Genomic DNA, 15444 nt, shown 5'->3' on the forward strand with positions numbered 1-15444 from the left:
GGCTTCCTCCTCCTCGTTTACCATCTGCCCCGTGCCCGATGCCTCCTTTTCCTCCCTTCTTCTTTCCCCCGTTTCTTTTCTTTTACTCTTTTCTCTCTTACACATTTTCACCACAATTAAGGCTACCTCTCACCGTTGCCCCGTGGTCCGCCGCATCCTTTTTATCAATCGACGAAAATTTTCACGCATGTAACACATATCCCTGTGTACCTACGTATCCTACGTTACCCGCAATTTCGCGCGGATTTACCGAAAAACTTTTCTTTTTTTTTTTTTTCTTCACATCTCATTTCTACTCGTACCCGCGCCCCTCTAGAGTTTTTTTTTTTTTTCTCTCTCTCTCTCTCGTTCCTTCCTCGTGTTTTCGAAAAATAAAATTTCTTCTTATTTCTTGGCCCCCGGGTAAAAAATGCGAGCGGGCCAAAGACTCATCGCGGTACACCTGCCCCCCCCCCCCCCCCCCCCCCCCCCCACTCCGTTCCGGGCCCCGAGTTTTTTGCTTTTTACCTACCCGGTGCGGTACCAAAGTTCTTTATGTATATGTTGTATGTAGTATATATATATATATATATATATATTTACACGTACATACCTGATGCCTTTTGTACATATGTATTACGGGTATGTATAACGTGACGTAGCCGATGTATGGTTGAAAATTTCCTTTTTTTTTTTTGGTACGTACACGCGGTGCGCTGCAGATCTGATATTTTCAACGCTTTCGTATATATACTTGCGTGCAGGGTGCAGGGGTGCAACGTGTGATTTTCCGAGAGAATGTATGTACACAAGTATACGCATCCCGAAGTAGTAGAGCAACACGCGCCACAGCGGCCGTCTTCTCGAGTCCGCTATTTTACGAAGGTTTTATCTCTCACCTGCCACTCTCTTCACCTTCTCGCTGCAGTTGTTGTTCCATTTCTGCGCGTTTGTACGTAGGTACATCCCGCATATTGGCCAAAAAAAAGCTACACGTACCCGAACTCCGCGTGTACAGAGATTCATTCCCTTTTTCTGAATACGTGAATTGAACGCGCTTTTCCATATCGCCCTGTTTTTTGTTTTTTTTGTTTTTTTTGTTTTTTTTTCTTTAATCGTTTTTTCTCTTCGAAGTCTCGCGCTCAACACGCGCGTTGTATTGCGGGTGATTAAATTATTTTCCGCAAATTGATCAGCCGTGAGAAGAAAAAAATTCCCGCGCGATTGTATCGAAAAGAGAGTCGAGAGCGTACCCGTGCGCATCGCCGGAGATGGGCAGCTATTCGAAGAAGAAGAAGAAAAAATAAAAAAACAAACGAATAAACGAAAAAGTGACGGAGAAAAATCAGTATCGGCGCGCGGTACGCGCGAAAGTTGATCGAAGTTGATGGTTCGAATAATTTTACCATCGAACGGATGACGTACAATTTACGGTGGTGCACTTTAGCTTTCAAACTTTACCTTCGCGGTTTCTGAGATGACGGGTGGATATGACGTTAACTCGGCTATAGGAGAAAACCCACGTTCCTTTACCTTATACTATAGGTATGTATACGTACGTACGTACGTATATACCTATACCACGTGATAAAAGGAAAGGAAAAATTGAAGGATATATGAAAAAAGAAAAAAAAAAAAAAATGGATATTTTAAGAAGTTTTATCAGCGCGAAATAGGAATCGACAACTCCACCTCTCACGTCTAACCGGTACCATATAGATAATGCAACGGTGAAAATTTATAAATCGATCATACTAGATTTTATTCATTTCTTTATTCGTCTGTTCCTTTTTTTTTTTGCAATCGTGAAAATTCTTCGAACGCAAGTAGGCGGTGTGTGCGTATGAAAAAAAAAAAACATAAAAAAACTATAATGACGTTGATTTTTATGCAGTGTTCGAAAAATCTACGTACCCATGCGTCAAATGAGGAGGGAATTATTCCGTCGGACGGAATACCTATAGGTACGTCGCGTTGCGTGTACGGGTGTACATGGGTACGTGCGTTATGTATATACATATATATATATATGTGTATATAGGAACCTGGATGAAACGGGATTGGGATATACGGTGGGGCGATGGGGTGGTAGAAGCTGCAGGAAAGGAAGAAAGGCTCGTGCCATTGCCTCCACTTTGTATATATCTCGGGGGGTATCTGGCCCCGTCGACTGCAGCTGCCACATCCCCGTGCAGCGTGTAGGTATATAACGTCGCTACGACCGACCGACTCCGCGACGACTCCTCTCCCGGCTTCTCAGATTATAAAGCTAGTCTCAAAATTCGAACACCCGTGAAAAAGAAATAAAAGAAATAAAGAAAAAAGAAAAAAGAAAAAAGAAAAAAGAAAAAAGAAAAAAGAAAAAAAAAAACAGATGTAACAAAAAGGAAAATACAAGTAAAACGAAGACGGATCGCTACGAAAATCTACTTCCTCAAAACGAACATATATATATACATATATACATATATATACATATAGGTATCGTGTATATGCACATACGGCATCGGCACGTGTCGTCGCCTCTTCGCCAAGTTAATCTGTAGAAGGTTTTGAGCGCCGAGCTTTGATACACCCATTTACGGTGTTCGTGCGGTATAATGTACATCCGTATCGCCCAACAATCGTAGGACTTTTGAGAGAGAAAAGGAATAAATGAGGGAAAAAAAAACTTAACGAGACGCACCTGGACGAAGACAGATTTTCTAAGGGATGAAAAAAATAATCATAGTACTCAGGAACGGAGTCCGACTCGTCGAATTTGTTTCATTTTATTGTTGCGTACGCGTACTTTGTATGTACGTTATTGCACCTAGATGAGAGGTATATAGAGTGCACAGAGGGGCGTGTGTGCGATGTGCGTGTATTTATATATATATATATATATATATAAATTTAAAATAAGAACCGCGCGTGCTCGAAAAGCCCCTGAAAATTAGAAGAAGATGAAGAAGATGAAGAAGAAGAAGAAGAAGAAGAAGGTGCGGCGGTCTCGCAGGAGCAGCTATACACAGCCGCGGCTCCTCTTACCCTTCGCGTTGACGTGAGCCACGCGCGTGCGTTTCCAGGCATCTGTCTCGTATTATACATACGGTGAGGGAAAGTCGATTCCCCTTTTTACTCCCTATTTATACCTACTTCTCTTCCTTCCTCTTCCCGTAATAAGTGCGTACACATGTATACATATAATACCGAAGATCTTCGCTGCAGCTATACTTTTCTTCCTTTCCTCGCGTCTTCTCCTCTCCGATTTTTTTTTTTCTCTCCTCTCTCCTTTCCCACCCCACCCCACCCCCCCTCTGAAAATGAATCGAAAACTCTGCCGCTTCCCGCATCTGTTGGGTTTGCGGGAGAAAATTAATGCGGTTTCCTATTTCCCCCGTTTTCCTTTTTTCTCTCTCTACCTCCCTTTTCTTTGCTCACTCATTCTTATTTTTGTTCTATTTTTTTTTTCTCCTCTCTCACAATTCCATCTTCTCGCTCGCAATGCCAAACAAACTGCAACGTGCGCCCGGCCGACGTAGGTACACCACCACCGTCGCACACTCGGCTTATCCCCAGGTGCAGGAAAAGCAGAAGTACAAGAGGCAGAGAGCAGCAGAAGCGGCAGCTAGTAGAACTTTGGAGGGGAAGAGAAAGAAAGAAAAAAAAAACAGAATGATGTACGTATCAAACGTACGTGTACGGTAATATACCTTGCGCGACGTGTGGAGCGCGCGGATAGAACCTCGGGGAGAAAAGAAAAAGAATGAGAATAAGAAAAGGGAGAAGAGAGAAAGAAAGAAAGAAAGAAAGAAGGAAGAAAAAAAAAAAGGAAAGAGGGATCAACGAGGAGCAGAAGGCGACGGGGATGCATCTGCTCGTGCATTATACATACGTGTACGCTATGTGGATATACATATGCATCGGTATATATATATACGATCAATCGCATCTCGTACACATTATACACATGGGACGAACTGATTTTTTTGTCTCTTCGTTTTTGGTTTTTGGTTTTTTTTTTTGTTTTTTTGCGCGCGATACACGAGGGAAAAATTACGTACGAAATCGTCTCGCACGTTACACGTGGTATACCTACGTACAAAAAAAATTTGAATCCAAGAAATTATCCCATTGGATTTTATTTTTATTTTATCTTATTTCTTTTTTTTTCAACGTCCTGCGATCAATCCGATCCTCGTACTCACCTATATGCTGTGAGATGATATTTTCTGGACAGCTGCCGACAGTCGTCGAAATCGTCGTCCGATTTGAATTCTTTCGCTTCTTTGAATTATTTAATTATTTGTGTAACCGATTGAAATTGTTTAAGCGCTATCGGATATAAGTAGTCTTGCTCAATACTCTACATCGTTCTACTCAACTTAACCGAACTTTACTTCGCTCGTAGCTCATTCTCTCGGCCCGGAGGCGATCGGCAAACCCCCGAAAGAAAAGCCTCGAGCGGCATCGGCTTTTCCAGGTGCGCGAGTTTCAATTTCTATGAAGAGCGATCCGGTGTCGGTCGCACGTACACGCACGTGAAATATTTTCACGCGTTACGCGCGCACACACGTACCCACCACCCATATACCTGGGCTGTAACGCGTGTATCGGAAAGTGAGCTATCCCATGCCGCTCCTCGTCGTTCGAAGAGGAGGGTTTTTCGATATTCCTCGCGCACGGGTGTATATACATACAATGCACAACGCGTATAGGTTCGGGGACTATGGCCCGCCGTTAAACGGATCCGCGTTTATATAATATAAAGTATGTATATAAAAGTACCGCACACGCGACTATCCGTATATATATATATATATATATATATACCTAACCTATGCAGCTGCCGCCGTTGCAGATACCAACGAAACTGCATCTCTCGGTCGCGATTCGTGTACATAAAACGTACCTACTTACCTGGAATCTGTTGAGAACTGTTTTTTTTTTTTTTTTTTTTTCAAAAAAACTTTTTCTTTTTCTTGGCCATTTTTATCGCATGCTTTCGAAAATATTTCTCAAAAACGCTGGGGGGCGCGTGCCCTCGCGTCTGTGTGCAGAAGACGTTGGAGATTTTTTCTTCCTTTCTTTCTTTTCTTTTTTTTTTTCAAAAATTTTTCGATTCGATTTTTGAACTTCTTGTGCAGTGGGTGGGCGATTTGGATAAAGAAAAAAAATCTCTGTCGCACATCCCCATGTATACAAGTATCATTACACATGTATATACAAAATATCTATATAAATTTTTCATCTAACAGATTTCACATAGGTGTGCGTACGTTTTACATATACGGTAATTTCGTATGTACATATAGGTAGTACACACTGCAACGGAATGATACACCTATGTGTACAGACGTATTATTTCTATACGTATACAGATACCGCACAAGCGCCTAAAACTACCAGGTGCTACGTGCGTATAGTCATCGTACTTTGCCCCCCCCCCCCCCCCCCCTCCCCCCATATAACGTACGTACCCATATATCCCCAAGTTTTACTCTTGGCGTCGCTACCTTTTGACCGCCGCCGTCGGGGCGCAGTCCTACCGAAAGTTCGTTTCTATTGTGATCCCGTATATACCTATATATATATATATATATATATATGTACGCTACACGTACGTACACACGTCATATCCAGGCGCTTCTTTTTTTACCCACGTTACCGAATACCTAGGGGTGTACGCGCCGCTCGTCCCCGGATCGGGTACGTCGGATTGCGCGAAATTCGCCAAAGATTTCGGTTTTCGGGCAATCTTTCAATTCTCATTAGCAGCCTATAATTCGCTTACCTACCTATTTACGACGTGCCTGTGTGTACGTACGGTTCTAAACCGAACTATACCTATGCGCGATATACGCGGTGGTACGTGTGCTTCGATCGATACGGTCGGTGGTCAAGGGTGAGAGGAGAGGAAGAGGGAAAGGGAAAGGGAAAAGGGGGGGGGGGGGAAAGGGTTGTTGGGTGATTGAAGATTTTTCAACCGGTTCAATGACACCGTGCGGCGGTCTCGGTCAACGCGATCTATATACCTACGTGCATCATCACGCATGTGTATATAGGTATACCTCTGTAGTATATATACGCGTTGTACGCGAACACCGAGTATATATATATATATATATAATGTAATGGCTTCGCAGTGGGTATACGCACTTACGTGTATATCAGTAAATTTTCTCGACGGTGACCGCGTTGCACATTTTTTCACACACTGTACGTACAGTACACGCACATACGCGTGCACATATGTATGTACAACAGTCGTCTGCTTTACGCACGCAGAGAAAGTACACCGCGTATATTATATATATATATATATATATATATACCTGAGCGCGGGGTAGCATCCCGACTGTACATGTATATATATATATATATATATATATATATATGTACGGGTACAGTAAAGTGCGTAAGTCAGCGTAGCGTAACGTAACGTAACGTAACGTAACGTGTAGTATAGTATAGTATAGTATAGTATCGGGGAAAGAGGGGCTCGATTATTTCGCGTCCAACCGGACGGCGCAGGTGACGCGCCAGGTGGAGGGCGGCAAAGACGAGGACGAGGGCGGGATAGCTCGTGCTGCGCTTGGGCACAATATAATGTATATACAACGTACTCGCGCTCCACGCACACCGGCGTACGCCTCTGTACCTGTTAGACGCATAGTTTATATTACCGTCTCCCTTGTATATATACATATATATATATACCTATGTAATATACATGTATGTTACTGCGGGTTTCTGGATCGACGCCGTACAGAGAGACGCTAATCGCTAAGCGCGTTCTTCTTCAACTTACGAATATGCGGTCTGTTACCTATGCGTATATCCTACGTTATATATATACATATATATATACACGGTTATATACTTTTCACGGTACGTCAGATCCGGCTATCCTCCCGCACCCTGAGCGAGAAGCGCGATGACCGACATATGTGTGCCGCCCGGTTCCTCCGAAAGACGCGTGAAGAAAAAAAACAAAAAAAAAAAACACAACGGGGGTAAAAAGGAAGTAGAGGAGCGAGCAGAAATTTTCTCCAACCCCATCAGGCGTACGTATACGTAGAGGAGGAGGAGGGTATACGAGGTGGTGGTAGGTGGTGAAAATTCTTTCGAGGTCACGAGCGCCGCGGGTATTAGCCCGGCTCCCCGTGTTGGCGGAAACTCGGAAAACTCGGGGTGGGTGGGTGGTCGGTGGGGGGTGAGGGGGGGAAAAAGGGTGCGTGCGTGCGACGCGACGCAACGCAACGCGCGCGTCACGTTTTTAGTCGGCCGGGGCGTCTGCGTCAGTTTCGGAACCATCGACCCGTCGTCATCCTCCTCCTCCTCCTCCTCCTCCTCTTCTCTCGCTATATACCGATACTTCTATGGTCGCGTCGTGCGTCCCCCCCCCCCCCCCTCCCCCTCCCTATACGGGTACGGAGGAGCTGCGTGGGCGCCGCCGTGCCACCCGAAACTCCTTTTCCGCACCCCCGTTTTCCTCGTTCCGTCCTCTTCTCTTTTGTATATATATGTATATATAAATGTATATGCAAGGGGGATACGATGCACACGGGGTTGACACATATTTTGCAAACGCGGTTGCTGCAACCTGTACTTGTTATCGCGCGAGAGTATCCGTAGGTTTCGATGAATTTATCACTGCGGTAACGCGAGGAGGAATTCTCAAAGTTCGTCTGGCTTCTCGTTTTTTAACGATGATTATTTTTTTTTTTCTTCTCTTTTTATTCAAATTCTTTCGAATGTTTCGCCGATTTTGAGGCGAGAATTTTTTTTTTTTTTTTGTCAATCCACCTCCGTCAGACACCTGTATATTATACGCGATGGGCGGCGATGACGGACACGCCGCTTTTCTATACAACTGCAGTTATACCGGAGGTATATGATATTCGGCGCGTGCCGAGATCTTCCCTCTCACGTATACCTACCCCGACGTTTTATCGCGCGTACCGGGTGTCCGGAAAATAGAAAAAAAAAAAAAAGTGTTTTTTGGTTTTTTTCCTCGAAAAGCAGAGTACAATATCGCGCGTTGAGAATGGTTGTATAATATAGAATTTACGATTAGAAAAATGCACGGTCGAGAGGGAAAACGATTTTATTGAATTTGATATTGTTTTTTTTTTTTTCTTTTTTGTTTTATTTCGCCCTTCTTCGGAGCTCCGTTGTAACGTACACCCGCGCGAACGAGTATTGAGAAAAATTGAATCGTGCCGTTTGATTGAATTTTATTTTTTCAAAATATACAACATCTCGAACGGACAGTTTATACGGTTGGAATTACGCGGTGAACATGGTACAACGTAATACACGCTATATGTAAAAGGATTTTGTGAATGAACGTCGTTATCACGTATGCCCTTGGCCACGACCCCGTAAACAGTTGATATGAAATCACAGCGCACGCGGTCAGCGGCGAGATATCGCCCGTATAACTTATTATATTCATTTCGTTACAGTTCGTAACCAGTTGAATTTTCTACCCAACTTCGATATTTATACACGTAAAACTTGTACGATGTATACTTGTATAATATACTATATATTACAACGAGCCGGTATACATATATACACACACAACAGACTCCTTTTTCTTCCGTCGTTGTTATAATCATCGTCATTTTTTTTTTTTTTTTTTTTTTTTTTTTTTTCTCTCATTCCCTGCACACCGATTAAAACTCTCAAGCCTCGATGTACGATTGTTATTATTATTATATTCGATTCGTATACTCCGCACGTTATACCGTTGCGGGGAGCTGATGAGTGTAAATTTTCGTATGGGAACCTCGTCGTCGTCGTCGTCGTCGTCGTCTTTGTTTTTTTTTTTGTTTTTTTTTTTGTTATTTTCCCCAATTTCGTTTCATCCCTTAAAATCGTTGTACGCCGCGAAGTGTTTTTTTCCCGCGTATATATATACATAAAAAGCGGCGGCGAAGTTCGTTCGCGGTGACGACGCGTCGTTTGTATACGGTATATGAGTGTAGTGTAGTGTAGACGGTTGACGAGGTGCGTGACAACATCGTGAGCGAACGAACGAGCGAGCGAACGAAGAGCATCGTCATCGAAACGAGCGTTACATATATCGGAAATGAGAAATCGGAATCGGTAGCGGCAAAAGTAGCAGCAGCGGCAACAGCAGCAGCGGCAGCAGCAGGCCTTGTGTGACGCGTGTAGGCCACTACGGTACTACGGCGCGTCGTCGGTCGTTCAGCGGTTCAATGTCGCCGCCAGCCAGCCACAGTAGTCAACAACAATGTGTAACCGCTAAAATTATAACTTCTCGACGGCCGCCATTTAATAGCCGGTGTGTATCGCACACACTACCGCTCAATGATTGCCCGAGCGCCGACCGTATTAAAGTAAAGAAATTAATAGAAAGAGAGAGAGAGAGAGAAGGAGAAAAAAACTAACTAACTAACTAACTAACTAACCAACCTAACCGACCGACCGACCGACCGTGCAGCGCGCTCCTGTGACGCGACGAAAAAAAATTTTCACTTTTTTTTTTTTCACCTCGCGTAAAACGCTCGTGATTTTCGGGTTACCTCGGAGGTACCTTTCGGATGCAACGTGCGCGCGATCGATCGAATCGATCGGATGTACGTACGTATAGCTACGGAGAGAAGAGATTCGTGCGAGAACAAAAAAAAATTAAATTAAATGAAATAAATAAATAAATGAATAAAAAAAAAAAAAAAAACAACAAATAATTGTAGAAAATAAAAATCATCGAGGGGCGTTTTCCGCCGACGAAACTCGGTGTGTATGTAACACGTACGCTCCGTGAATATCTCATATCGATAATAATAACGTGTGTATATGACGTAGAAAGAGGGAGAGAGGGGGGCGGGGGGCGGGGGGGGGGGGGACGGAGCTCGCAATTGGAGTTTTCGAGGGGATTGAGAGAGACGGAGATGAGAAATTGAAATTTTATTTAACGATTATTCGAGAAGAAGAGAGAAGAAGAAAGAAAAAAACCAAAAAAAAAAAAAAAAAAACTTATCGTTCGATTCGTATATTCCGTCGAAGAATCTCGTACAATTGAGTTTTTCGGAAAAAAATCATTATTCCGCCCCCCGAGATACGTTCGTTGCGTGTGAAATCATTACGATTCTCTTTTCCTTGAATTATACGTATTATATACGTATACTGTATAAACTTTTCATATCCATCGTCATCACGCTATCAGACCGTGACTATATGACCAACACGTGAAATATATACACACATATATATATATATATATCTACACATCGTATACATACGTACACGAGTTTCATTCTACGTTGTGCAATAAGTAATGACTCATAGTTTTTCCGAACCAATTTTTTTATTTTATTTATTTTATTTTTTTCCTTTTACTTTTTTTTTTTATCAGTTTTTTGACGGAGGATTCGGAGGGAGACGCGATCCGTCCCGCGTCGATATCCGCGGAGAAATTAAAAACCAATTTTTCTAAACGTGAATCAAAAAAAAAAAAAAAAAATGTTCCAAAGATTCGCCTCGTTCGGATCGAAAAATGTTCACCCGTCTCGGCTGGACGGAATTTTTTTCTTTCCCGTCTCTTTTTCGTTTTTATTCTTTTCTTTTTTTTTTTTTTTCTTTCTTGTTTCGGTCTATTCGAGTTTCCCCAGGAGTGTGTAGATCCTTTCGCCACGAATTGTACGTCGTGTATTTCGTACGCGTGTTCAAATGAATCTACGATCGACTAGTTTTTCTCCATTTCCACGGTACGGTGTGGTGCGGCCCCCTCCTTCCGCCCCTGCGCCTCTCCCCCTTCCACCGACGCCCCTCGGCGGCGTTTCGCGTTTCGGTGGCACGCCGATCGGTGGCGCTAAATACCAAGTTCTATCGGTGCGCGATGACGGGGTCGGCGTGTGCAGAGCGAACAGTACGGCAGTAAAGCCTGACGAAGGCGTTTCGTTGTAGGCGCGCGCAAGTGAATCGCCCGCGTGCCTTGGATGAAGAAAAAGAAAAAAAATTTTCCTCCGACATCCGTTTAAAGCGACGGTACAGTTGAAGAAGAAACGGTCTTTTTGTTTTTTCGAGGAGACACGGGGAGTTGTGAAAATCGAACGATTGATCGTGCGCGTCGCGTACAGTTACGTAAATGGATGTAAATTTGATCGGTTCTTTGAAATTTAAAAAAAATGAAAAAAAAAAAAACAGAAAAAAAAGAAGAAAAAAAACAAACCCCGTTAAGAGAAAATCTCATATAAATCGTTGTGAAATGTATACGGCGTGTATAACTACGCAGAGGTAGAGAGTATGGAAAATTGGTACATCGACGAAGACGGTGCGAAACTGTAGACGTATCGACGATTGAAAAGATGATCGTCGTTACATTCGACGAAATTTCAAGAGGATCGGAAACTCGGTGCACGAAGACGAAACGTGAAAATTGAAGTTCTGCGATTTTTCGCCGATCTTTATTTTTTCTCTCTCTCTCTCTCACTCTGGTTTGGTTTGGTTTTTTTTTTTATTTTTCTTTTTTTCTTTCTCTCAACGAACGAAAAAGGAGGGAGAGCAAAATAATGGAAACGGAAGAGGTATTCAATTACGGTAATGACGATCGTGGTGTACGATTAACGGAACAAAAAAATGATACGCGCTCGCCGCGGAATCGCGATCGCGGGCCTCTTGGGTTTTTTTTCCGTCATTTCGTGCGGTAATTGTTCGATCAATTTTTCGAAAACGTACACGCGAAATTTCCGAGTGCAAAAATTCGAAACGACACCATCGGCTTATACGGCGAAAACGTGGTCAGCCAGCAGTGCGCGAAGGCGAGGATATAAACTGCGTCTCTTGATCTGCGCTCAAGTCTTCTGCGCAACGGGCTAACGTCAAGTCGAGCAAAACCGTGTGTTGCGTGCACGGTGTTCACCCAACCTCGCTCCCCGCACGCACGCACTCACGCACGTACGTGTCTCTCTCCTGCCCACGTGTGCGTGTCCTCATATATATATATATATATATATATATATATATATATATACACACGTATGCATACATGTATAAATTACACTCGCGCGCGATCCTAGACCCGAGTGTTACACGGAGCCCGATGTAAAATACTTACGTATCGCGTAATACGCTATTTACGATTTATCAAAGAGGAGCACCGAAGCGAGGAAAGAAAAAAAAAAAGGCGGAAAAAAACGAACAACTTATGGGTGAAAAAAAAAAAAAAAAAAGTAATCAATCGATCAAAAATTGAACCGTCTCCCCGCGGATAATATCGTCGAGAGGCGAATCAGTAGAAAAGAAAAGACTGTTTTTCCGGTTTCCCCGGATTCTCGATTTTCCCATTTTCTTCAATGAATTAGTACGGATATAAAATAATAATATCGTTAATTGACGCGTGACTTCCGCGCGTTCGTGTACGATCTTCGTCGGTTATAAGGGCGCGTAGCGGAGATCGCGGGATTTTTCCCTACCCCATTTTTTCTTTTTTCTTTTTTTCCTTTTTTTTTTTTCTTTGACTTCCTTCCGTTTTCGATTCCGGGTTCTTCCTCGTTCTCGACGCATGGACGGTTCGTCGTGTGGCGGGGGTTTGGTCGCGGGGAAGACGAAACTTGGCGAAACGAGGAGGAGGAGGAGGAAAGAAAAAAAAAAAAAACGAGGAAATTGAAAAAATGTATGAGAAAGAAAACGTAAAAAGAAAAAGAAAAAAAAAAAAAGAAGGCAGACAACCCAACCGAGTAGTGACGTATGTGTCGACGCTCGGATTTGCGCAGTTCCCGAAGCGCCAGGCGACAGCTTCGAAGCGTGCGACCCGCGAGCTCGCTCTCGCCTCCTTCTCCTACTCTTCCTCCTCCTCTCGCTCTCCTCTCCTACTACTACTACTACTACTACTACTACTATTACTACTACTACCACTACTATTACTACTACTACTACTACTACTACTACTGCTACTACTACTACGACTACTACCACACTCCTTCTCCTTCTTTTCTTTGTCGTCGTCGTCGTCGTCGTCGTCGTCGTAGTTGCCCTCGTCGTTTTGTCGTCGGTCTGGTATTAAACGAGTCGATTGCGCGCCCGAATAAAACCCACTGTACATATATCGTACTTGGATATTTTTCGGCTTCTCGGCGGCGTCCGCGGCTGTCAAATAAAAAATTTATAAAATACGAAAAATCTAATTTTCTTCTTCTACACGTTTTATTTCTCCTATACCAAAGAAACTCCGTATACCTACCTTACGTGTACGTCGAGTGCACGAATCGACGTGTGTATAGGGGAAAAAACAAAATTTTTAATCGATTTTTTATCAATTGTCGAAAAACTATTAGATAAAAAAAAACGAAATGAGATGGTCGTGTACATCGACCTTATTGTATACTTTATACACAGGGCGAAATGTGCGCGATATTTACAGTGGTGTGACTCGAATGGAAATAATATCATCATCGTGCAGGCGACGATCGGCCAACAAGCGTTATATATACCTATACGCACATGAAGCATCGACAGTGCGTACATACGTTATACAGTGAAACCGAATTCTTCTTGCGTTTTTTTCTGTACCGATTTCTTATTTATTTTTTTTTTCTCCTCATTTTTCTTCGTTTTCAGAAACGAATCCTCCTCGCGAGTTTCCGTCGTTCAATTCGCGTGCGATTCGTCCGAAAGATTGAAGTATACAAGTGTAATATTATACATATAGGTAGGATTAATGACGGAGAATTAGATAACGTCGGAAAAAAGGAAGTAATACACGATCTGAATTATATTTGTGAAATAATGAAACTCGATCGAGATTTATATTCGTATAACTTCTTACCACCGATCAACGATTGGGGAGTATACGGAGAAGATCGTTTCTTTATCTCGTCTTTTTTTTTAGCTCTTCATTTTCTCGTTTTTTTGAAAATTAGGGAAAAAAGAGGCGCGCAAAATAAAATTCGGGGAGAAGAATCGTTCAATGAGAAATATCGCGAGTATATAATATAAGGAGAAAAGTAGCTTAAAAGTACCTGTGAGATAAAAATAAAAACGTAATGGAGAAAAAAATTGGAATCGACATTGACAGCTTCTGAAAAACGCCAAGTATCCGGTGTATCGTTATATATTTCGAACTATATTTCTTTTCGCGTCTTCAAATTTATAAAGACAAATAGAAAATTGCAAAAACTCCCAATTCGCTTTTCCTCATATGTTTGAAATAACTGCTCGTGATTTTTTTCATTTTTTTTTTCTTTTTCTTCCGCAGCGTTATAACGTTCGGTGTAATAATAAATAATTTAGGGTACAGATACAGGTATATATATATATATAGGCTGTGTGTAAAGGCGAGAAAGAGAGACACGCGTGGGTTTTGTGTGTGCGTACCTATACGCACACGTATTACATATACACGCAACGTGTAAACGAATGGCGCGCAGCTTGGATACCAAAATGGCGGGCGAAACGAAAAATTTGCACGTTCGAAGAAAATGGTGACCGTTTGAAATCGTCTCTTTTCGCGTGTGATATATACATATATATTTTTTTTTTCTTGCTCGCATTTTTTTTACACGATTAAATATAGATAAATAACGGTCGAATTTTATGTAGATAAATAAATATATATATATATGTATAGGCATGTAATCGTTCTTTCGTGGGAAAAAAATTGGAGAAGAAAAAAATAATAATTACGAAGTGATGTAAAAATTCAAAGTAACGACCAGTACGAGTGATTTTTAAAAACTGAAAGAAAAAAGAAAAAAGAAAAAAAAAAAAAGGAAAACTCGAAAAGAAAAGACGACAAAAATTTCGATATGGTAATTCGCCGATGTGTCGGTGGTTACATACGTATGTGTACATATATACACACCTATATTGTACATATGTAACACGCGGCGAGACGTCGGTCAACAAAATGGATGATAGAGAGCGGAGCGATCGGTACCATCGGATTATTCGCATCGTGATCATGGTAAGATAATCGTTAACTTATTTAGCATCTGCGGATGTCAAAATTGATCTATTATTAGAAATCGGAGTTTACGATCCATAAATTTCCACGCATACGGCCACATACCTGCGCACACACCTACCCGCGGTACACATATAAATGCGTATAGCTGGTATCGTGTATATATATATCATCGTCGCATGGAAGGGAGCAGGGGGTGCCGTTGTATACACCGTGAGGAAATAATCGTCCGAAAGAAATAACGAAGAGAAAAAGAAAAAGAAAAAGAAAATTTCTTTTTAGAATCAGAAATTGCACTTTTTCTCCATTTTGTTTTCGTTCCATCCATATATGCTATTTTCCGCTACTCTTATACATATAATTATAACGGACACGTGAATTTACATGCAGGTGTAACTCAATCAAAGTTCCATACGTGTATATTGTATGTATATACTATATGTGTACACGTAGTAGAAAAGTTATAGATTAATTATTGGGGTGAGAATATTTTTCCGATTATCTTCTTCTTTCCATTCCTTCGATCTAATTTCCACCATCTTTAT

The 15444-nt window shown here is 42.1% G+C and overlaps 1 protein-coding gene and 1 long non-coding RNA gene across 8 annotated transcripts in view; both read left to right on the plus strand.

The window, feature by feature from the left end:
- LOC105684986 (serine/threonine-protein phosphatase 4 regulatory subunit 1-like) overlaps positions 1–15444 on the plus strand; it is a 97627-nt gene that overhangs the window by 28358 nt on the left and 53825 nt on the right. Inside the window, exons 1-2 of one of the 6 annotated variants that reach the window (XM_048659338.1) lie at positions 10848–11432; positions 14564–14899. The exons of 3 other annotated variants lie outside the window; for them this stretch is intronic. The gene's annotated coding sequence lies outside the window, so the exon portion shown is untranslated. Of the gene's footprint in view, positions 1–10847; positions 11536–14563; positions 14900–15444 lie in introns of those variants that run through there. 2 more of the 6 variants (XM_048659339.1, XM_012398751.3) reach the window with 2 other exon arrangements.
- LOC125501997 lies at positions 11385–14585 on the plus strand. Of its 2 annotated transcripts, none has more exons than XR_007279751.1 (2): positions 11385–11522; positions 14364–14585. It is a non-coding gene; the product is annotated as an uncharacterized LOC125501997 (long non-coding RNA). The 2 variants fall into 2 exon arrangements; XR_007279750.1 differs by having other exon boundaries at positions 11386–11522; positions 14258–14585.

The sequence above is a fragment of the Athalia rosae genome, chromosome 8 (assembly GCF_917208135.1).
Source record: "Athalia rosae chromosome 8, iyAthRosa1.1, whole genome shotgun sequence".
In the NCBI taxonomy this organism is placed as follows: Eukaryota; Metazoa; Arthropoda; class Insecta; order Hymenoptera; family Athaliidae; genus Athalia; species Athalia rosae.